The sequence below is a fragment of the Pogona vitticeps genome, chromosome 4 (assembly GCF_051106095.1).
Source record: "Pogona vitticeps strain Pit_001003342236 chromosome 4, PviZW2.1, whole genome shotgun sequence".
Taxonomy (NCBI): Eukaryota; Metazoa; Chordata; class Lepidosauria; order Squamata; family Agamidae; genus Pogona; species Pogona vitticeps.
The window spans coordinates 176,850,174-176,873,185 of record NC_135786.1 but is presented as its reverse complement, the minus strand read 5'-3'; positions in this window follow the sequence as shown (position 1 = coordinate 176,873,185).

The following is a 23,012-nucleotide window of genomic DNA, read 5'->3' as shown; positions in this document are numbered from 1 at the left end:
AGAAGTTAAGGAAGCCCATGTCATGTTTTAAAAGATCTCACTGCTTTTCTGATCTCGGTTTATTTTAGATTATATAGTTTATATTGTTTACATCTTATATTTTAATATATTCCCCCCATAAGACAAATATGCATGTAATAGTTCACACCTTGAAGCAGAAAAGAAGTATCCCAATAGATATTATTTTAAAAAAAATATTATTATTCCTTCACCCCACCATCCAGGGAATTAGACAGGAACGAGACATGATTTTGTGGTTGAAAAACAAATTGTCTTATGTCTACTGTGCTCTTCAACTTAATGTGGGCATAATCAAAAGTTTTGCAACATTCCCTGCCATCTGTATGGAACAAAGAGCAGGTCAACAGGACAATCTATTGCACTGAAGTAACATATTAAACTATATCGTCAATAATTACAGGCATCTAGTCATGCCTAAGGTTGATTGTGATGGGAGGACTAAAGCCTCTGCATTTGTAATCAAGATAGATCAACAGAACAGCTGTGAAGAACATACTGCCTCCAAATATTTCTATGCCCCCATTCTCCTGAGTACCTACTGATGCTAAAATATCTTCCATATACTACTGCAAGAGAATGGAAAGAAGCTATGGTCAGGTGCCTACACATGTCTCCAGCATGGCATAAATGGTTCTGACAGCAGCTTGCAGTGCTGTAGAGATCTCTCCCAACAGATTTACATCATGAGGTGAACTCTCTACATAATAATCTGACCTACATCATCTTGAGGACTAGAATCCTTAATTATTTACTGATAAGGAGAAAATTTGCCATCTGTCTCCTGATTCCAGGGTGGATTCTACCATTAGCCAGAAAGAGAAAGGTTTCTCAGGTAGCTAGCTCGTGATGACATGAAAGGGAAATACATTATTAGTATGTATTACTAATCTTTCAATTTTTATTTCAAGGATTATCTGTCTTATGTACCGAAACAACTTGGGCACATTTATATCTTGACTTCTGTCAACAGATGCCTTTTTTTTCCTCTCATGCAAGCAGAAGTATAAGGCTATCTCTGCGTTGACCTAATAGTAATATTAGTAATACTAAGGAAAGGACAGAGTTAAGCTGTTGCCAAGCAGGCAGGCCCATGTCATACCTTAAAAGACATTGTATTACTCCATTCCCAACTCTGTTGAGTTCTAGGTATGAAAAATGGATTCATTTTGCCTTAGCTTCACTCGTTGTTAGGATTTGACAACATGAGTTGAAAGGAAGAAAATGTGTATTTTGCCAATTAGATTACATGTAAAAAGGTCACGATCAATTGGTTCAGTAGTAATTGTCATATGGCCAGAGATAAATGTATGCCAGATTTCTTTAAAATTATGTCACTGATGCTTAAACCACTGTAGGACCTGTTTTCAGCTTCTGACCATTTCTAGCTAGGAAACATGTTGTAGCAGGTCTCATATGCAGATGTCTGGAAAGGAAAATCTTTAACAAGGAACAGTTCTATAAATAGGCCAAGTGCAGAGTATGGTAGACGGTTAACTCAAACTCAATTTGATGTGATATCTGCTATATAACTACCTGCACACATAAAATGCATGATTTAGCTGAAGCATAGGATGAAGAGAGAAACAGAGAGAGAGAGAGAGAGAGAGAGAGAGAGGCTATAAAGGATGTGTTGAAAGGAATGAGAGTTCACCATATGTAGTTTGATTTATCTGTCACATTTATATCCCATTCTTCCTCTAAGGAGCCAAGGGCACAACATCCTCATCCTCCATTTTATCTTCACTACCACTTGGTAAAATAAGTCAAGTTGAGAGATTAGGTGACCCAGTGTTCATGGCTAAGTAGAGATTTGACTCTGCATCTCCACGGTCCTAATTAGAGATGGGCACGAACTGCCAATTCAATGGTTCATGCCAGTTTGTTTTTCATCTGAGCAAGTGTTCAGTGATTTCCAGGCCCCCCCTCCTCCAACAGGTGCCCACTCAGAGGTAGCGCTTCAGCTTCCTTGCCCCGCCTACTCTGAGTGATGCCCCTGAGTGGGCATCCTCTGGTGTAGGCAGGGCTGGGAAGTGCTGAACACCTGTTTGGCTAAAAAATGAACCAGATGGTTCATTTTTTTAGCCAAACAGATTCATGTCCATCACTAGTTGCTTTGTACTGTTTGTGCTCCTGTGGGATTTATTATAATCTATGACATTCTGATTATATTGTGCCCTATCCTGAGTAGTTTTGGATGAAGCAGCTTATAAATTATCTGTGCTGATTATCTAGAAATGAAAATCCCATGTATATCTTGAACAAGCCTTGAATGACTCGTTATTTAGCCTCTGAAGCAGGGTGGGTAACTGTGCCTCTTCACATGTTGTTGTTGTTGTTTATGAAATCCACACTTTACCTTTCCATTACAACGTAGCACTCAAGGTGTCTTGCAAACTTCCTAAAATAAAACAAAAACAAACCCAAGTGAATTTAACCACCAGCAACTCTCATGTACCCTTGTGGGCCTAATCAATGCTGAGTTATTATGGCAGCTGAAATACAATAACACCTGGTGGGCCTCGCTTGCCCACTCCTGTTCTAAAGGCTGCAAATAATGTAGCAATTCATATGTAGCCTTATCTTTTTCCAGAACCTGGTCTGGGGCTTTCCAGCTAGCATTCTTAACGGTGTTTAAGCCCTAATACCAACAATGCCATGAGTTTATTTGATCAGTGGTTCTTAACCTTTGTTACTCAGGTGTTTTTGAACTGCAACTCCCAGAAACCTCAGCCAGCAGAGCTGATGGTGCAAGCTTCTGGGAGTTGCAGTCCAAAAACATCTGAGTAACAAAGGTTAAGAACCAGCGTATTGGATTCTTCTAACACATTCTTCTCCTCAGTGTATATATTTATCCAGGCGTTCTGAAGCATATTTTAAATACATACTTTCAGTCTTTCAAACTTTTCCTTTGAAAGGAGGAGGCGGAGGTTTCAGTTTAAGTCTTGATGAAAAAAGCTATCTATCTTTTAGAGAGGCAGCATAGCCACCAAAATGGAATAAAACTGAAACAGAGCAGTACTGTATCCCTTATTTTTCCCCCTTCTGTTTATCTCCAAGTTCTGGAGCTTGGTCTTATCATTTGAGAACACTTTGGTTTGGGAGGTTTTAAAAGAAAACCCATACGGAACTTCTCGGCACAGAAAAGAAAAGCACACTTCTTGATTCAGACTTAAAAGCATACAAGCAGAGCTACTCAAAGCACTTCAAAGTTTTGATGTTGGGACAAGAGGTTCTTGCATTAGTACTGACATGAACTTGTTAGGAGCTGAAAAGGCAGCGACATACACAAAGTGCATCAAACACCCAACTTTGTAACAGAGAAAACTGCTCATACCTCATTGCCCCCTGTGACGCCTTGTTAGCTGGTGAGGCATCCCATGGTTCAGGCATCTCAGCAGGTGAGGGGGAAGAAAAAGAGACAATAGGTGCACTTTCTTGCTATCCTACTTGCAGCTTTCAATTCACATTTAGTTCATGAAGGTAATGTTAGCAATTTTTTTTTGGGGGGGGGGAGTGTTTGGGTATGCCTGTCAGTTATACTAAGCTCCAAGCACTATACATAATATGGAGTCATCAGCCTGTGCATCTGTGAGTGGAAAAGCTACCTCTGGGAGTGAGAGAATCTGAGGGTAAACTGCTACACCCCTTGTTGCTATCACAGAGCTAAAATCAGGCTGAAGGCAATCCCCTCCACCATTCAAATATAGCTGGTAGTCCTTCGTCATCATTTAGTCGTTTAGTTGTGTCTGACTCTTCGTGACCCCATGGACCAGAGAGCACGCCAGGCCCTCCTATCTTCCACTGCCTCCTGGAGTTGAGTCAGATTAATGTTGGTAACTTCGATGACGCTGTCCAACCATCTTGTCCTCTGTTGCCCCTTCTCCTCTTGCCTTCACACTTTCCCAACATCAAGGTCTTTTCCAAGGAATCTTCTCTTCTCATGAGATGGCCAAAGTACTGGAGCCTCAGCTTCAGGATCTGTCCTTCCAGTGAGCACTCAGGGTAGATTTCCTTTAGAATGGATAGGTTTGTTCTCCTTGCAGTCCAGGGGACTCTCAAGAGCCTCCATCAGCATCACAATTCAAAAATATCAATTCTTCGGCGGTCAGCTTTCTTTATGGTCCAGCTCTCACTTCCATACATCACTACAGGAAAAACCATAGCTTATAGTAAAATCAATGGGATTTATGGAATCATTGACTCGCTGATCAGCAATTGAATCCATGGATCTATCCCAGCTGGGACTATCAACTGGATTTACATTGCAGTTCCACTTTAAAACCAGGTGCCCCCAGGAGCGTGAAGTTGAAGTATTCAGCACTTCTGGAGACTCCTGGGAACATTAATCAACTTAAAAAGAATGTGTGCACTTCTCACAGGCCTTGTTTTAAAAGTGATTACAGGTTTTAAAACAGTTTATTTTTCTGCAACATTATTAAAGAAAAGCTGCTCTGTTGCTAGTGGTAATATACCAGCACATTTTGACAACATGGTTTCTTAGGGAAATGATGATGGTGGTGGTGGCAGCGGTTGAGAGGGCTGCTCCTGCTGTATGTCTTCCACTGGATGAGTTACCAGTCTTCCCACGAAAGTCAACTTCTATGGTAATAACTCTTTTCTAACAATTATCTCAGGCACTTTTATCAAAGCCATCAGAACTTCACATTTCAAACAGCCATGCCAGCCTCTTGAAAAGGCAGAAAGGGCATCCCTTGAAGCCTTTCCATTATTCCAAGAGAGACCCAAATGTATGCCACATATGGTCAGTTTCAGAAGGAACAGTAAATACATGGATCAGACAGAGCAATGTCTATAATAATTTATATTTTATACTGACTATATTAAATGATACACTGGAGGGGAGAAGGCATAAATAGAAAGTGAATGTGAGGAGAAGGGAAAGGGAATTGATGTTGTTGGTTTTTAAAAAAAATTAATAGAAAGGATTTTTAGTAAAATATGAAATATAAAAATTGCTTTGGTCAGATTTATATATTCACTGAAGTAATATTGCCCTAGGAAATACCCTTTAAGTGAAATAGATCCTAATAATCATTCTTCTGTAGGTTCATGCAAGCCCCATGCACCAACACAAAAGCTTGTGGGATGCCCAGTGCTCACAAATAGTATTGCATTTCTTTCCCCCGTTGTCTCTTCTATAAAAGCATCTTCTCAACACCATACTGAGGAACCTGGCATGTGCCACGAAACAGATGGATTCTCTCTGTGAGTCTGCCTTCTCCCAACACGTAATCAGACTGTATCCTGCCAGACACACTTTCTCTTGAATCTGTTAGCTAGGGTTATAGTAGCCACTTTGACATTTATAGTGTTTGTTATCCATTCAAACCTCATTCAATCAATGGGGGGGAAAATGTCAAGAATCGGCTCTACTTTTTGATTTGTTTTTTAAGCAGATGGATTCTTTAACCGAAGTGGAGGATGGGTTTTGTTTTTGTTTTCCCTTGTATGAATAAATGTGATAAATTAATATCGGAAAATAAACTGAAACAAATTTCCCCCCATTCCTAGGGTCAGTCTGCATACTGTTTTTCCATATGATCAGGAACTCTGAGGTTCATAATGACTCTGAGTTGCCTTATGTACACCAACTATATACCTAAAGATATTATTCTGACTCACTTGGAACATGCAGATATAAAATGAAGTCGGACAAAACATGTGATCCCACATCTTGCATATTACTGTTATTTGCTGGCCTGGCCTGTGCTTTATGCTCTCCCTGCTAGTTTATATCAAATTTTGCAATTTTAAACATACTGTATAAATTAAAGCAGACACACTTAGAGTAAATTTAGAGCATACACATTTAAAAGCAGAAGGCGAAAACAGCATTTCTTCTTCATCTTAAGCTCTCATGTTACTGAGAGCCTTGTGATTAAACTCCTTACAATGCAGCAATCCCCAGACTTCCACAATCTAGGCTAGGTTATGCTGAAGTCAAAATTCTACACAGTAGTTACTCAACTATAATTACCAGCTTACCTTTTGTAAAAGTATGTGCCAAAGTAATACGATAGATTGACACCAACAGTCATCAGAGAGAGATCCTTTTCACCTAAATTAACACTAGCATTGAAAAGCTATTAGTATGTAGCACAGAGACCAAAAGGTGAGAGCAGCTAGTTCAGCAGGATTTGCTAAAGGAATAATTTAATTTGCAATCTAATTTTGGACCATGTTACTATGACAGGAGAGGAAGGCTTATAGGAAAATATGGAAGGGAAACTTAATTTATTCATGCTGCCCATGTATCTATAATACATCATAAAATCATAGAAAAGTGAAGTTGGAAGCGGCCTACAAGGCCATCAAGTCCAACCCCCTGCTCAGGGTCAACGTTTTTTCAGTTATCTCATTTACAATCTTTTACCCCCTGATAAAACCCCTGTTTGTTACTAGAACCGTAAGTAAGCTGACAAGTTATTTCTGTTCCAGTTTGTGTCTTGTGCACTTGTGTAACAATTTGAGCCCTGTTCTTAGTACAGTGGTGCCTCGGTTAATGACAAATCCGCATAGCAATGTGTTTTAAGCGATTGCAAACCGCATTGCGATGTTTCTAATGGCCAAAAATCACTTTGCAATGATCGGTAAGCGTTTTGCTTACCAATTTTCGCATAGCGATGTTTTTTTAACAGCTGATCGGCGGTTCCAAAATGGCCACCGGGTAATTAAAATGGCCGCCCACTGTGTTTTCGCGCCCTTTCCTCGCTTACCGGGCAGCAAAAATGGCGGCCGCATGGAGGATCTTCACATTAAGGTGAGTTTTTTGCCCATAGGAATGCATTAAACAAGTTTTAATGCATTCCTATGGGCTTTTTTGCCCCGCATAGCAACGAATATGTATAGCGACGATTTTTTTGGAACAGATTATCGCCGCTATGCGGGGCACCACTGTAGCTTTATTTTATATTTTAAATTATTGTAAATGAAACTGATAGCTAGCTATCTAGACAGACAGACAGACAGGCAGACCATGTGTGTCTCATCAGGGGTTGTTAATACTAAGGTGCAGTTCCTCATATTATATATATATTTCACTTATGCGAACCTTTCTTTTTTGAGTGATAAGAGGTTAATTCCTTCCTTTTAATGTCTCATACATGAAACGGATGCTTTATTATTTCCCAAAATCTTTTGTCTGTCCTCAATTTCTTCCCATGTTCATTTGCACATTAAAAGAAAAATGAACTGCTCTATTATTTTTCTTGATTTTAACACTCTTAATTTTATTGTATTGGTTGAACTAGTTTAGTTTAGTTTATCAGAAAGCTACTTCTAGGATCTTTCTAAAGGCAGAAAGATGCTGTATAATTTCAAATAAACAAATAATGTATGGGACCAGATGCCATTCATTTGAACAAGTAGAGAAAACCAAATTGCCAAATTTCAGTGATGAAATTCAGATTTTAACCTCTAAGGTAAAATTTTACCATCAAATTGGAAAAAAAAAACCATACTGATTGGGGAAATGCATTGTGGAAGTGCACACAATCTCCACTGTGTAATAGAATATCTATGTGGATGTCAAGGGACAAAGGGATATCATCAAGTTAGGGGTCAACCAAAGCTAGCAACTCTCCCTTTGAAATGACAGCCCAGCTCTTCAGCATTCACCTCAAGGTTACACTATTATTATAACCAATTTGTGTCCATTCTGAGGAGGGTAGGGTTGGGGGAGAAAGAAAGAAAAGAAAAGAAAAGACTTCACCAACTTGAAATTATGAAATAAAATGCTGCTGTCAGAATTTTGCTCACACTGAGTGGACCTCAGCATGTTGCAAGTATCATGAAGGAGCTACACTGGCTCCCTGTCAAATATCAAATTGATTTTCAAATTGCTGTGATGGCTTTATAAGGCTGGGCAGTGGGGGCACTGTGCATTTATTTGAGGCACTGTCTGAACATGCAATCAGTCGCTCTTTGAGATCATATGAAGCAAGTAAATTGGCCATTTGGAAATACACAATAAGGTTAAAAACCTAAGGTTCCCATGCAGAGCTGGTTTGTACCACAATTCTTGTTGTGTATGTTTTCACTGACCAAACTTTGCAATATGCAGTTCACTGGTCCAACCTCAAAGTAATAGACTATTAATAATAATAGACTGTTCAGTTTAGTTCAGCAAACTAACAGTTGGATTAGAATCTTACAGTCCTGTCCTCCCTGTATTTTTGGGGAAGTTAAGTTACATCACATTTAAGGTATGTTCCCAGGTAAGAATGTATGCCTTATTATATGTGGCATGCAAACTGTACCAATACTGCAGCCACCCTTGTAACCATTTAGCCACAGGGAAAAAGAGATGTCTGCTCTCCCACTGCTCTGCTGATGTTTTCTGAACGTTCAAATTAAGAATCAAAGGTGCTCATGTAAGGCAATGCTCCCTTCACTTTCAATTTCTACCATGCCTCCTGATGTCCATATCAAGACAAGGTATCTTGAAATGAAATCACTAGGCACAGCCCATGAGTACAATTTCTGCTTATTTAGTCCTTGTAGTTAATGAAGCTGTTTGTTTCCTGTGGAAGTCCCTATTACAGTTTACTGACACTGGTCAGCTCAAGATTGATTTAAGCACTTCTCTGTCATTGAATCTACAATCATATATTATCCATGTGTACAGATTTTGCCTATTGCTGTCTTATTTATCAAGATGTATTCCCTTTTTTTCACATCTGCTAAAATGGTCCGTTATGCTGTAATCATCTGCTTTTGGACTGCAAACCTTTATAACTTCCTAATCCATGATCTCTTTATTCCTTAAGTAACTCAGGAATAAAGAATTGGCACATGGACACTATCACTGGGCACATAACCAGGCTAAAACCCTTATTTATAAAGCTGTACATCAGATTTGGCCAGATGCTGACACATCAAGTAGATGTGCAGATTCATGGTAGTCACAGGGCAGAGCAAAGTGTGGAGTGGCACCCTCAAAGACTGCCACTCCTACATACTTGTTCAGCCACTGGGTAGAGTCTTTGAGTGAGATCATCAAGCTTCCACAAATCTGCTGCAGCATTTGGCTTAGCTTCAATGCTATGTGACATAGCAGGTACTTATGTTGCTCCTTGCATAGCGCATGGCCTCCACTATATTATTGAGTTTTCCTTCAGTTTAAAGATTCAGTACACTATTAGGACCATGTGTGTAATACATGGATGCATGGATGCAGATCGATGTTCCCTCTAAGTTGCTCAGTCAAGTGGCCATGCAGTACTGCATCAGGGCCACGCAGCTGAGCCAGTGTTGCCACCCATTTGCTTCCGGTTATGGCTGGGATCCTGTGTGTGTGGGGGGGGGGGGGTGAGGACCAGCTGAGCTTTCTGGAAAATTAGAGGGAATGTTTATGCAGATAAATGCCTGTGCTATCAAATGAGCTTTGAATATTTAGATCAAAACAACATTTCAGGCTATCACTGTGTGCCTCACCCCACCATTTGTTTCTGTTTTAATCTTGATGCAGCCATTCCACTACACTGATGGGAAAGTTCATAATAGCTGCCTCTTCATTTGGGTTTGGGTGTGTATTATGGCCTGGAAGTGGGCAAATAATTCTCCTATAAATAATTTTGATGGCACTGTGTAACTACCATTGTCACCCCCAAACTAAAGCCATTTGAGTTTTTCCATTTGAAAGGTCTCCTTGCCCCAATATTTGATAATTCAGATGTACTGGTGTGGATTAATACTGGACTGAAATATCACCAAAAGTACACCAAATGAATGGAGTTCTGATTTGGATGTACTAGGTTAGGCGTGGATCTGATTAAGAGGGAACAGAATGAGGCCTATATTCTTTACATCCTCCATCTGCGGGATCATTAATGTAAGCTACTTGTTGTACTTTAAAGTGACACAGTTTTACTCTTTTTCTAAGAACAGGCCTTAGAATGCCATTTCCTTATTATCATGGCTCAGATTAAAACTCTACAATCCTAGGAGATATCAAGTTGATACCTTTATAGAAATGGTGACTAGATTATGATAAATTACAAAAGCATGCACCAATATATTTCAAGATCCCTCTCTCTTTTTTTGCTTATTCAATTAAATTCTGATTTTATTCTGCAGTTTTATAACAGATATCAACAATCTTGCTGACATTTTCAATATGACCATCAATGTCTCTCATTACAATTACCTCAAGAGCTTTGAACTTTATGCTTTGACAGGAAAGAAAGAAACATTGATGACATTAGGTTTTATGTTTTCTTAACAAGCCTCTGTAGATTATACTTAAAAAGTAAAAGTGTTCTAGAGCATAAAAATCAATTATAATTATGGGAGAAAGAAAGATGAGGCATACACTTTTTGTCAGCTTCTAGAAGTTAAATGATCTTGACTATGTTAAGGAGACTTCTAAAAGCAAAGCCACTTGGTAACAATCTGATGTTACTGACATTTTGTGGATCATGCTGAGCCCTCTGAAATTCTCCCAAGTGAAAAAATGCAGAAATGTTTTCTATATAGACACAAACACAAAAATCCTTTACAAATAAAATAAAATAAAACAACAGGCATTTGGGTTTTCTGAGATACTTTTTCAAGGTGAAAATCAGATGATACATTGTATTCGCGAAAGCTTTCACGGCCTGGATCTAATGGTTGTTGTGGGTTTTTTGGGCTCTTTGGCCGTGTTCTGAAGGTTGTTCTTCCTAACGTTTCACCAGTCTCTGTGGCCGGCATCTTCAGAGGAGTGCTGTCCTCTGAAGATGCCGGCCACAGAGACTGGCGAAACGTTAGGAAGAACAAACTTCAGAACACGGCCAAAGAGCCCAAAAAACCCACAACAAGCATCAGATGATATATTGCCCACCAAAAAGCAAGAGTCTTGCAGAGCAAGACTCAAGTGCTCTCCAGAGAGGAAAGAAATCCAGGGCCTTCTAAGTTGTTGCCAGCAAGGCAGAAGGGAAGGAAGAAGAGGGACACATTCACTCTTGCTTAAGTCTCAGTCTCTCTCTTAGGCTAATTGCTTTCACTGTGACCAATAAGGGAGGAATTTCTTAGACTGTATGCAAGAACTGGAGACGTTTTGGACCAGGGATTGAAAGGGCTTTGCTTCCAAGACTTCATATGGATACAGGATTCTTTGCACTGTGTCCACAACATTCCCCCATCCCTCTAGTCTTGTTCTTTCCTGATATCGAAATTCCTTATATTGTAGGAAAAAAAGATAAGAATCAGTCTTATGTTCCTATGACTCTGAGACACTCTCTGAGTGACCACTGAATTGGACTATGCACATGTTTCCAGTAATGAAAGAGCCTAGGTGCTTCAGAAATAAGGCTGGGAAAACTGACCAGTTTCACTTTCTCCTGCACTTAAATATTTTAAAATTTGAGTTCTTTCTGTCCCATATCCATGGGAATTCTGGAGTTTTCTCTAAGTGTGAATTGAAATAAGATTTACAGATGTTCCCAATACAAAATATATGAGAGAGGTGGCAGTCCCACTTAAGTCCTTACATACTTGAATACATTGGGATTCAAAGAGAGGCTTTAAAGTTTGTAAGCCTTTAGCCTGGAAGGATAAATCTATACAGTATTGTGCTTTTCTCATATTTAATTTGTTTCCTCCATTGTCTTAAATACTTTCCCTTCTGAATATGAAGAATTTTGCAAATTTGGGAATTTGGGAAAAAGAACTAAAACAAAATTTAGGGAAAAGAACTAAAACAAATTTCTCCCCCATTTTTACTCAAAAATGCCTCCAGAGGCACAGTATGAAAACCAATACATAAAAACTCTTGGCTTCTTCTGTAGTGTTTAACACCATGCCTGTATGCCTAAAGTCTAAAGGCCCTTGCTTCTTTGTTGATAAAGATCTTAATAACCACCCAGCTTTGTGTGGGAGGGGCCTGTTCTTCAGAAATCTTGGCCCCAGGTATTCAAGGAAGGATATTGGTCTACAATAAAATCATAGGGACTCTCATTATCAAAGTAATTGGGAGCAATGTATATTTTGGCATGGCAGTAATAATACAAATTGTGAAGCTGTCATAGGTAAGACAGTTTAATTATCTGTGTTGCCTCAAGAGATGTATTTCATTTCTGTATGGTTTATCAAGCTATTTTCAGTGAGTACTGCTCCCACCACCACCACATTTCTTCTTTACATGCCCTAAATATCTCTGAACTGCAAAAGTTATCTCCATCTTGAGCATTTTGCACTCCCTTCCCTTCAGGTGTGATTTTTTTCTCTCTTTCAAAAGTTTTATTTGTGTTTAAACTGTATTTTGCACAAAACACAATTTTGAAATGCAAAATGCTAATTTTTAAAATGTAGTTCAATTGCAATTTTAAATGTAATTTTAGATTTTAAAAACAGTTTATTCACTGATGCTACCATAGCTGAGGAAAAAAAATGCTAGTTTTGCTTTTCTGCAAGAGTGAAAAATCTTCCAGATGTTCAGCATTTTTCTAAGGGGTGTCTCCATTTTTGTGACGCCTATTTTTATGCAGAATAAGAACATGAACGAGTATTCATTTCATCCTTATTCTGAGGTAGCTAATTTTGAAACGGAAACTTAGAAGCCACTTTGCCAAAATTTGCTACTCAATTATGATATGGATACAACATTTAGTGTTGTTTGCACAGTGTGATATAATTACTGTGCAATTACTTGTACAGGGGGTTCTGGATGTTACATAAAAACAGTAACTTTTGAAGTTCTCCATATTTCCAGTGGCAAATCACAGAAGAACTGCCTGTGATAAGTCACCCAAGCTCAGAGTAATAGCACGATTTGTTTGTTTTAACATCCTTGAAAGAGAGGGGGAAAGTTTACATGGGCTTATCTTTATAACTAAACACAATTTTAAAAACATACTGTACTGTATCTTCTTTATGAGAAATTATATTTCATTTATAATTAAGACACAGCAGTAGAGCTCTGAGATATTATGTAAAACTAATATCCTTATAAAAGCTTCAATATTTGTGTAATGGCTGAAAACCTTATTTACAAGAATGCCTTTTAAAATGTTCTGACAATCTCTGTATTTCTATTTTTCCCCAGATGTACAAACTTACATTTATGTTTTATTTTGTAAAATATAGCCTTACTTATTCATTTATTTACTGTACTTGGAACAATAATATCAAATTAAAAATACCATTCTTGGCCTTTTTAAACACTTTTAAAATATTAGGTTATGTAGGTAAAATTTGACAAAAATAAACAAAAAAAACCACAATGGAATTTATGTTCAGTATCCCTTGGGCAATCTGGATTAATTCAATACTGAGAATTCAGAAAAAGCCTAATGGAAAAGACTCACAAATGAAGTCAAATATATTGTTTTAGCTTTTATTGTTTTCTTTTTCTTTTTCTTGAAGCATAAGGGAAAAATATTAACTTGCTATATTTCTACCCTTTGGTTATCATTGATTTATTATTTCTTTTCCCACTATTAATCTATATCCTGACACTGAAAAGTACATTACCTACAAAAAGTACTTCTCAAATTGCATTTCTAATATTTGCAGCTTCTTAAATATCAAAACAATTAGACCTCTGACATAATAAAAGCATCCAAATATCCAAGTCTAATAACAATCCTAAAATTGTGAGTTCAATTTTGCCATTAACATTTCGTTGGCACCTATTATCTGTAATATTCATATTTATTTCAATGTCATTTCTAAATGTTTTTGAGATCTAGCCTTATTTATTATTACATTCTTTTCTTCAGCCTGCCTGGAGAAAATGGCTGAGAAATCCAAAGATGCATAATTTATGTATACTCAAGATTTATTACTGGTTTAAATAATTCTTGAATAAACAACTCCATTAATACTTCAATCAGAAAAAAAAAAGGATAATATTCCTGGTGAGGAAGACAATTCGTCCCTGGGAGGATAAAATTAAGTAACTGGAAGACAATCAAATAATATTGACTTGAATGGTTATTAAATGTTTATATTATCTATTTTGAGGGAAACCATTCCAAAACTGTTATCTACCCTCCAGCTGCCTCAGGATGAAAAAAATGTTTTCTTATACTATCAACATGAGAAAAGTCACATGGGGCTCGCAACAGAGAATTTTTTGCCTTCCCTCATTTTTCTCATGACCCTCTCTAAGACAGGACAGAGGAGACACCTTCCTTTGTTATGGGGAAGGGAAAGGTCACAATGGCTCCCTGCAGATCCACCTTAGTTCACTATAATTAGGATTCCTATTATAATAAACTTAAAACTGCAGCGCTGGAAGGGACCCTATGAATTATCAAGTCCAGCCCGTATAAAGCAGTCACAGTGAGGTATCAAACTCCCAACCTCTGGCTCTGCAGCCAGATACCTACATCACTAAACTATTCACTAGTATTTTTCCTATTGTTGTTGTTACATGCCACCAAAATGTCTCTGACTTATGGTGACCCTATGAATGAGAGATCTCAAAAGTGTATTGTCCTTAGAGCTTATGGAATCAAGCATGCAACATACTTTAGGGCAGGCTTGTCCAACCTGCAGCCCGAGGGCCGCATGAGGCCCAGGTCAGCTCGTAATGTGGCCCAGTGCAATTTTTTATTTTTAAAGAAATTCAAAAGTTTCAAGTTACACTGTCGGCGCTTGCGGCCGGAATGTGGCCGGGGCATGTCACAACAGTAGAGGGGGAGAGAGGGGAGGAAGGAAGGAGTGGGAGGGGAGGGGAGGGGACAGGGGGGCTGCGTGACTGCATTGCACCATCCCTATCAATAGGCAGACCCCTTCCTGGCCTCATAAAGCCGCCGGAGTCGAAGCTGGCAGCCTCTGCTGTCTAAGGTCGCAGCTGCTGGTAAGTGCTCTTGGAGCGGGGCTGCGGAGGAAGGCTAGAGCTGCTCCCCCATGTGGCCCGAACTAAATGTATGTGCGGCCCAAACCAAATTTTCATCTTCTAATGTGGCCCAGGGAAGGTGAAAGGTTGGACACCCCTGCTTTAAGGAGTCAATCCATCTTGTATTTCGTCTTCCTTTTTTTCCTGCTATCTTCCACCGTTTCCAGCATTATTTCCAGAGAATCTTGTCCTCTCTTGAAGTGCTCAAAGTAGGGCAGCCTTGGTTACATCATTTTTGCCTCCAGAGATAGTTCAGGCTTGATTTGATCTAGGCCCCCCATGTTCCTCATTCTGGCAATCCAGGGTATCTGCAAAGCTTTCCTCCAGCTCCATATTCCAAATGGATCATTTTTTTCCTGTTAACTTTCTTTACTATACAACATTCACACCCATACATGCTGATTGAGAATAGAATAGTGCAGATGATCTTGGCCTTGCTCTCCAGTGACACAGTATTACACTAGATATTTTCTAATTCCTTCATTGCTGCCCTTCCAAGTCACAGCCTTCTTCCGATTGCTTAGTTGCAGTCTCCCTTGGATTGATTACTGAACCAAGGTATACAAAATCTCTAATTATTTCAATTTCTTCATTGTCAACATTAAAATTCTGTAATTCTTCTGTACTCATGATTTCGGTCTTTGTAATATAGCCATACTTCAGCACTTTCGTCTTTCATTTTCACTAAAAGTTGTTTCAAGTAATTTCTGCTTTCTGCGACTAAGACACCATCCTCTGCCTATCTTAAAATAATAGATGTTTCTCATACCAGTTTTTACTCTTCATTCACATGACTCTAGTCTAGCTTTCTGTATATCTTCTGTGTACAGATTGAACAGATATGAAGATAAAGTACACCACTGCCTATAAGAAACCACTCTGTATCTCCATATTCTGTCCCAATGGTAGCTTCTTTCCCACAATACATGTCACAAATTAGAACAATCAAGGACTGAAGCACATGATTTCTTTTAGAACAACCTATAGTTTCTCATGATCCACATAGTCAAAGGCTTTGCTGTAGTTTGTAAAGCACAGACCGATTTTCTTCTGAAATTTTTAGATGCCCTCTAGCAGCCAGCAGATATTTAGATATTTGCAATATGATCTTGAGTGTCTCTTCCTTTTTGGAATCCAGCTTAAATATCAGACATTTCTCATTTCATATAAAGCAAAAGTCTCTGTTGCAACAGGCTGAACATCTCTTTGCAAGTTAACATATTTCTGTAATAAACACTAGCTTTCTCATTTTCTTAGAATAAAAATGTATGTGCTTTCTTTGCTAAGGTGTATGTGTGCTTTATTTATTTTATTTTATTTATTTATTTGATTTTTACCCCGCCCCTCTAGACCATGTCTACTCGGGGCGGCTTTGCTAACCATTCTGATTTTCAGAATCTGGATCCACAAGTTAACCTGGCTCCTGCTTGTTGTTGTTTGTCCTTAAAAGGTGCTTAAAAGCCCCTGCAAAGCATTCACCATCTTCCCTGCCTATCATGAACAGGTCCTGCTCCTACTTGATTTCATATGAGGTTCAGGGCGCCTAAGAGAAAAAAGTTCCCTTTAAAGTGGCTTCCATATAATTTTGATACAGTCTTTGAAAATGACTAGAACATACTGCCTAAGTGTGACATTATCCGACACTCTATGGTATTTGCCAGTCAAAGAAGAAAAACCATAGGAAGATAGACAATTCATAGCAGAAAAGCAATAGGCAAGGAAACAAAGGAAGAGAAACAACTCTTTCTAAAAGGGTGGCACAAATCAAGGTCTCTTAGCACAGTTCTTCCTATGAATGTTGCTTCTTTTGGTCTAATAGACTAAAAGACTGCATCAACTTTTTTAGATTTTATTTTGCACAACAGACTTCTGTCTTTCTGTATCTTGATAACCAGAAGGTTATAGGAAGGCAATGCAGATTCCTAAGCAACAGAGATTCTGTGTCAGTTTAAAGAGTAAATTGCTTGACGACATGAATAAATCTTTGTCTTTTCTCTCAGTGTGTTAAACTGCTTGTATTCACAGAGGGAAACATATGTATCACCTCAAAGTGTGATATCAATTGCACTGTGTAGGTTAATCATTTATTCTTATCAATAGAAGGTTATTACTTGCCCAGTCTAGCTGGACATCATCAACTCATTAATTCTGATCAACAAAAAATGGTATTTAAAAACAGTATTGTAGCTGAAGGTGACATATATCGGATATGGTAGAAAACAACAGCATTGCCATCAGGACAGACATATGTTACATGTTCTTATTAAAAATATTAACATTTCCCAAACTCTGACAGGAATAAAATTGGACTATAATTCCAAATTGCAATGAGTGTGGCTATTTTCTTTTTAAATAGATGTGCCTTTCTACTTGTACATTTGCCTGGAGAAATAGCATTATTGGCTTATGAAATATTATGCATTCCTGTTTATAGTACAGTTCACCCATGTGCAGAGAAAAAAAAATTAGGGAATTATGGATTTTCATTTCATGAAAAACAAAGGAAAAATGAAGTAAGCTTGATTTCTCCATCATAAGCAAAACAGCCAAAGCGCAAATGCCGCACTACCATATTCATTGCCTGCTCTTAGCACCATAAATACAATGGTTTTAGCATTTTATGTATATGTAAAGGTTAGTAAACTGCCTAGATTATTAATATGGATCAGTCGTTCATAGCCTCAAATATGGGGAACTTTCCATTGAACTTAATTAAGTCTATGTGGAATGCTTAAAACCATCATTTGCTATGTTGAAACTAAATGAAATTAAAACCTATCAATACTTACTTCCACTGGAAGCATATGACATGATGGAAGGGTGGATTTATCACAGATCAGATATCCATGCTCCACATTACAATACTGAAAGATAAGGAAGTCAGAGGGAGAAAGAGTCTCAGGAACATTATGGACTTTATTTCCTATAGTAACTTTTTCCCCCTTCCCTTCACTATCAAAGAATGACACCTATGTCAGTTTATATGATTGGAAAGATGGTTGCGTGGACAATGGCACAGAAAATGGCACCAGGAATAACACAGGAAAGGGAGAGGAACACAGATGAATGAGTAAACAAGGCAAAACATAATTTCAGTTGAAGAAGTGGTTGTTCTGAAGGTTTCACAAGATTGGTGTTTTAGGGAAGAATCTGTGATGAGACATCATAGAGGGCAGAAAATAGCAATGATTTGAAGGGACTATTGATGGAACTTGAAAAAGAAATTGCAAAAGCAAAAGTATAGCTGAATAAAAAGAAGACAGAAATACTGAGCACAAAATAATCGTCTGTCTTCAGTCTGGCCTATGGTGCTTGCGCTTCCTGCCAAACTTGTTATTTCCTTAAATGTACACAGGTAAAATCTAAAATGAAGTCAATAACTGATACATAATTGTTAACAGATTTTGGCTCTGATTATTTCTGTGTATATAGTATCAGGGAGTCAGTAGTATGTTTCATTAACTTCAACTAGCTTAGTGTACAGGGATTAAAATATTGCCTTTAGATACTTGAAATCCAACGTTCAGATCTTTTCACATTTTTCCTCTTTAAAAGAGGGGAATAGTATCATGATCAGGATGGGTGGACAGACAGAAGGATGGACAGATGGAGGGACAGATAAAAAAAGTCTATTTCCAGAAAGCTAACCATATTTGCCTGCCCAGACTGGGATAACAATACAGACACAGGTATATGGGATAACTAGGGCCACAACTTTATTAACTTGTTTATAACTTAGACTTTCTCTTTTACAAGGGGGCCAAACCGTAGTGCACAAAACCTGGTCTGTAACCTGTCACCTTTGATCATTCTGGTCCAGACCGCCCATCAAGTTCCTATAGCGAAGGTGTGCTGCCCCACCATACAGCATGCCTCCATGTTTCCACTAGCTGTGTTACCCCAGGTCCAGTCCGTGCTGGCCTCCAAAACCAAAATGCTCAGCATCCCCTGCGGTCCCCAGCTTCCCTCCTCTCAGCTAAAATTTCTGCTACTGCCATACTGAGAGGAGGGGGTGCCTTATTTGGAACTCAGCTAACCCTTCCCTTTAGCACTACCTGCCACGGCATAGGGACTACTTGTCATGCCCCATGCCCCCCACCATGTTGAAAATTTCAGCCCTAAGACCCCCTTGTAAATCTGATAGAAACATATCTGAGAGATGTACTCCATCCTCTCTATACAGCTCCTGACGAGAAACTGTCACCTGAGGATCTGTTGACTCCCTTCTGGGCTCAATCAAGATGCCTGGGGTCAAGAGCTCCTTTCCACACCAACCATGGAATAATCGCTGACCAGACAATGCACGTTTTGGGGCACCATGCGGCAAAAGCTTTGAGGATCAGCGACTTGCCCAACCCATGGGCTAGGTCGTTGCCTCCCACGTGGATCAACAGAATGCCAGGGGGCACCTCCGGAGAACTCTGGGACACCAATTCCATTAATCTGTCCCAGAGCATGCCTCTCTGTCCCCTCCATTCAACTGCTGCCACTTCACCAAAGCCCAGAGTGCGACCCAGCTGGTCTGACCAGTGTATCTGGCAGCCCAAAAAACATAACTACAACTGATCAGCAGAACTTGAACTCAGGCCAAGGGCTTCTCTGGACCTGCAACGATAACAATAAATTAGGAACAACACAGCAGCCTAAAACTGTGGTAAAGGGCAAACATATGCACGGTATTTCTGTGAAGACCATCTGCCCACTTTCTTATTATCATTGATCACATATCCAAGGCCGGCTGCTGTAGATGCAGCACCAGTCCTAAATGAATGTATTTCAAAACGTCAACCTTGTATCCCAGCCTTGCATAAGGCTTGGAAGTAACTTTCCAAAATCGGTATTTTGTTAAGTGTGACTTATCCTCATGGCTCAAAAAACTTCCTCCTTCCTTGCCTCTAAGTCGCAGATACTCCTGTGTAGCCTTTACTGGACAGATCTCAACTTTGGAACATCAACCTAAGAATAGCATCTGTCCCTTGCCTAATTGGTCTGTTTTTGACTTTCTCAAGTGAATGGTAACCTGATGCTCGGCAACCACCACATCCTTCCTCTGCAAAGGGGATAGTGATGTGTCATGTTTCGATGAGGGCACTAACTCGCTGATCCTTAGCGCCCCCAAAAAACACAATAAGTGTAGCGCCTCTGAACAAGAACACTTCAAATTGGTCCTGGCAGACCAACTCCCATGTACTACCAAGCTTGGCCAATATCTCTGTCGATATCAGGGTCTGAGTATCATCTGTGCTGCCTCGCTCTCTACCCCACCTAATATGCAAGTCGATTGCGAACCCTTTACAGTGGTGCCTTGACTTACAAACATCCCAACTTACAACCAATTCAATTTACAATCAGCTCCGGCTGCAAAATTTTGCTTCGGCTTGCAACTGCCGCTTCGAGCTATGAATGGGGAAAAATGGTGGGGAAAGTAGTGAATTTGAACTGCTTTCAGTTAACTGTTGTTCAGTGAAGAGGCTGCTTCTCTGTAGCTCTTTTGCCCCAGCGGTTAGAGAGTGTGGGATCAGAGAGAGACTTTGGACTGCCTGGTATTGCCTGGTACTGCCTGGTAATGTACTGTACTGTACTGTACTGTACTGTACTGGTTTTTGTGTGTTTTTTTTTGGCCTTTTTTGATTTTTTTTTTTTTGATTTTTTTTTTTGGATTTTTGTTTTTGACTTTCTTTTTTAAAACAGAGAGACTGCCTGTTCTGGGTTAGTACTGTAGGTACAGGGTTTTTTTCTGCATGGGTTTGGGCTGGAGGGGTTATGTTTCTGTGCTCTGATGGGTCTTGCAGTGTGTAGTTGTAGCATTTTTTAGTCCCTGCTAGAATGGTTTTTTAAAATTATTATTCTGTGGCTCTTAGGGTTTGTGTACTGTGACCTCTCTTGTTTTAAAAGGTGTTTGTTTTTAAAATGTGTTGGTGTAAAATGTGTGGGTTTAAAATGTGTTTTAGACTCCAAAGTCTCTCCTCCCCCCATTGTCTTCTCTCTCTCCTTGCCTACCTTTGAAATATGTTGCCAATGTGTGAGAACCTCCACAATTGGAACACAGGTGTTTGAATCTGCACTGCTTTCAGCTACAAGTCTCGTCAGGATATAAAATCCCAGCAGACCAAGCAGGGTTGAACCACCTGGCCTGCCACTGAGTGGGATGTACTTGCCTGTGCCTTCATGTACTGTAGGCAAAAGCGAGGCTGAAGGGACTGGCACTGCCTGGCTCCCAGTGCCCCACAGCCAAGCCCCTGCCAATTGTGTTGTGCCTGGTGCAGCGATACTCTGACCTCATTGGGTACCTACAGAAGACCTTGATGGAACCTGAACCAGACTCCCCTCACTCTGTGTGGGCTGGCCAACACTGTGTTCCTCATCTGCCTCCTCGTCTTGGGTCTGTGCACCTGCAGATGATGACTGGGTCACGTGGCTGAGCTGACGTTGTAGACTCCTGTCTTTGGTGTACTGGAGTAACAGCAGCTGAAGAGGAACCTGAAGGACTGGAGTGTTCTCCCTCTGAAATGGCAATACGAGATAACATAATGTCCGCCATGCTCTTTAATTCTGCAGTCATATGGGGCTTGGACTCTCTGCATGACCTCCTCACTGCAGAAGAGCTCCCCCCTGCTCTAGCTTGAGCCCTTTCCCTTTTCAGCTGACTAGGTTTCTCCCACAAAGACCTAAAGTCTGGCAAGTCTTCATCAACTGTAGAAGAAATTACAGGGGGTGAACGTGTAGGGGCTTTACACTTAGCGGACTATTTACCCTTCCCCCCGCTTGCTCCATCCATAGGACCCATAATCAGTTTTGGTCTATGAGATCCTAAATCCACTCAAATAACTACTGTTGAAATTCTCTCTCTCTCTCTCTCTCTCTCTCTCTCTCTCTCTCTCTTGTTCTATATCTATATCTGAAGTACATGCCTCTAGAAACCTATTCTTTACGCCTTTAACACCCCCAACAGGGTGGGGGGTCTTTTGCACACCTCCTACACCAAATAAAATCCCCAACTAATTTCACTTATTGCTTAATAAGTATTTAAGCTTATACTATTTCAGGATGAATACTAACTTACCTACCCTGCATATTTATACAATAATATATATAATTATATCTCTATATAAACAAAACTACATATAGAAACCCTCCTTCTCTCACTCTTTTTTGCTTGCTTTGGCCCAGCAGGCCCTAATGAGATCCCAAATATTAGACTAGGGTAAGCCCGGGGGGGGGTGTGGTGGTGGCCCCCAGCTCCACTAAATCCTACCCTGAAGCCCTAATGAAATTACCTCTACAATATTTGTTATGCTTATGTATGTATGTATGTATGTATGTATGTATGTATGTATGTATGTATGTATGTATGTATGTATGTATGTATTTATTTATTTATTTATTTATTTATTTATTTATTTATTTATTTATAATATCAACAACAGCAATAAAAACACAATAAATCAGATGGAGCCTGTAGAGGCTCTCACAAAGCCACCCCAACCACAACTCCTAACCAGAGGTCTGTGCCGATGCAAAGCCCTGATCCAAGCCAGAAAGGGTGTTGCATGGTCCACACGGTCAAAATCAAAACTGCCAGGACCCGAAGCAGTGTGATCCCAATGTTCCAGGAGGAAAGAGGGGGGCAAGGAAGACCTGGGCATCCTTCTTCAAGGCTCACTTGAGCACAGCTTCCTCGCCTGATATGATGCAGCCATGCTGCATTGTCTCGGTATGATCAGGCGGGCAAAAAAGCCCTGCCACAGGAGCTCCACGCCTTGCAGAGAGGCCCTTGTATGCAGACAAAATTAGAACAGGAAATGAGAGAGGGGGGGGGGAGGGAGGGAGGGAGAGAGAGAGGGAGGGAGAGAGAGAGAGAACTGAAACTTGTGGTATCTTAAAGGCTAAAAAACCATTTTCATTGTGAACGTTCAAATATCAAAATCTATTCCCTCAAATGCAATGGAAAAATACTGAATTTTGCAGTATGTTATTGCTGATGGGCAGAAGTATCCATTTTCATTTAGCTGATTAATTAAAACAATCATAAAATTCTATTGCACATGCTTGGCCCTGACTGGAATGGTATTGTATTATGGAATATCATGCTCTGAATAGAGGCAGATACACACTCCTCTAAAATGGCCATTGGTAGCTGGCAGTC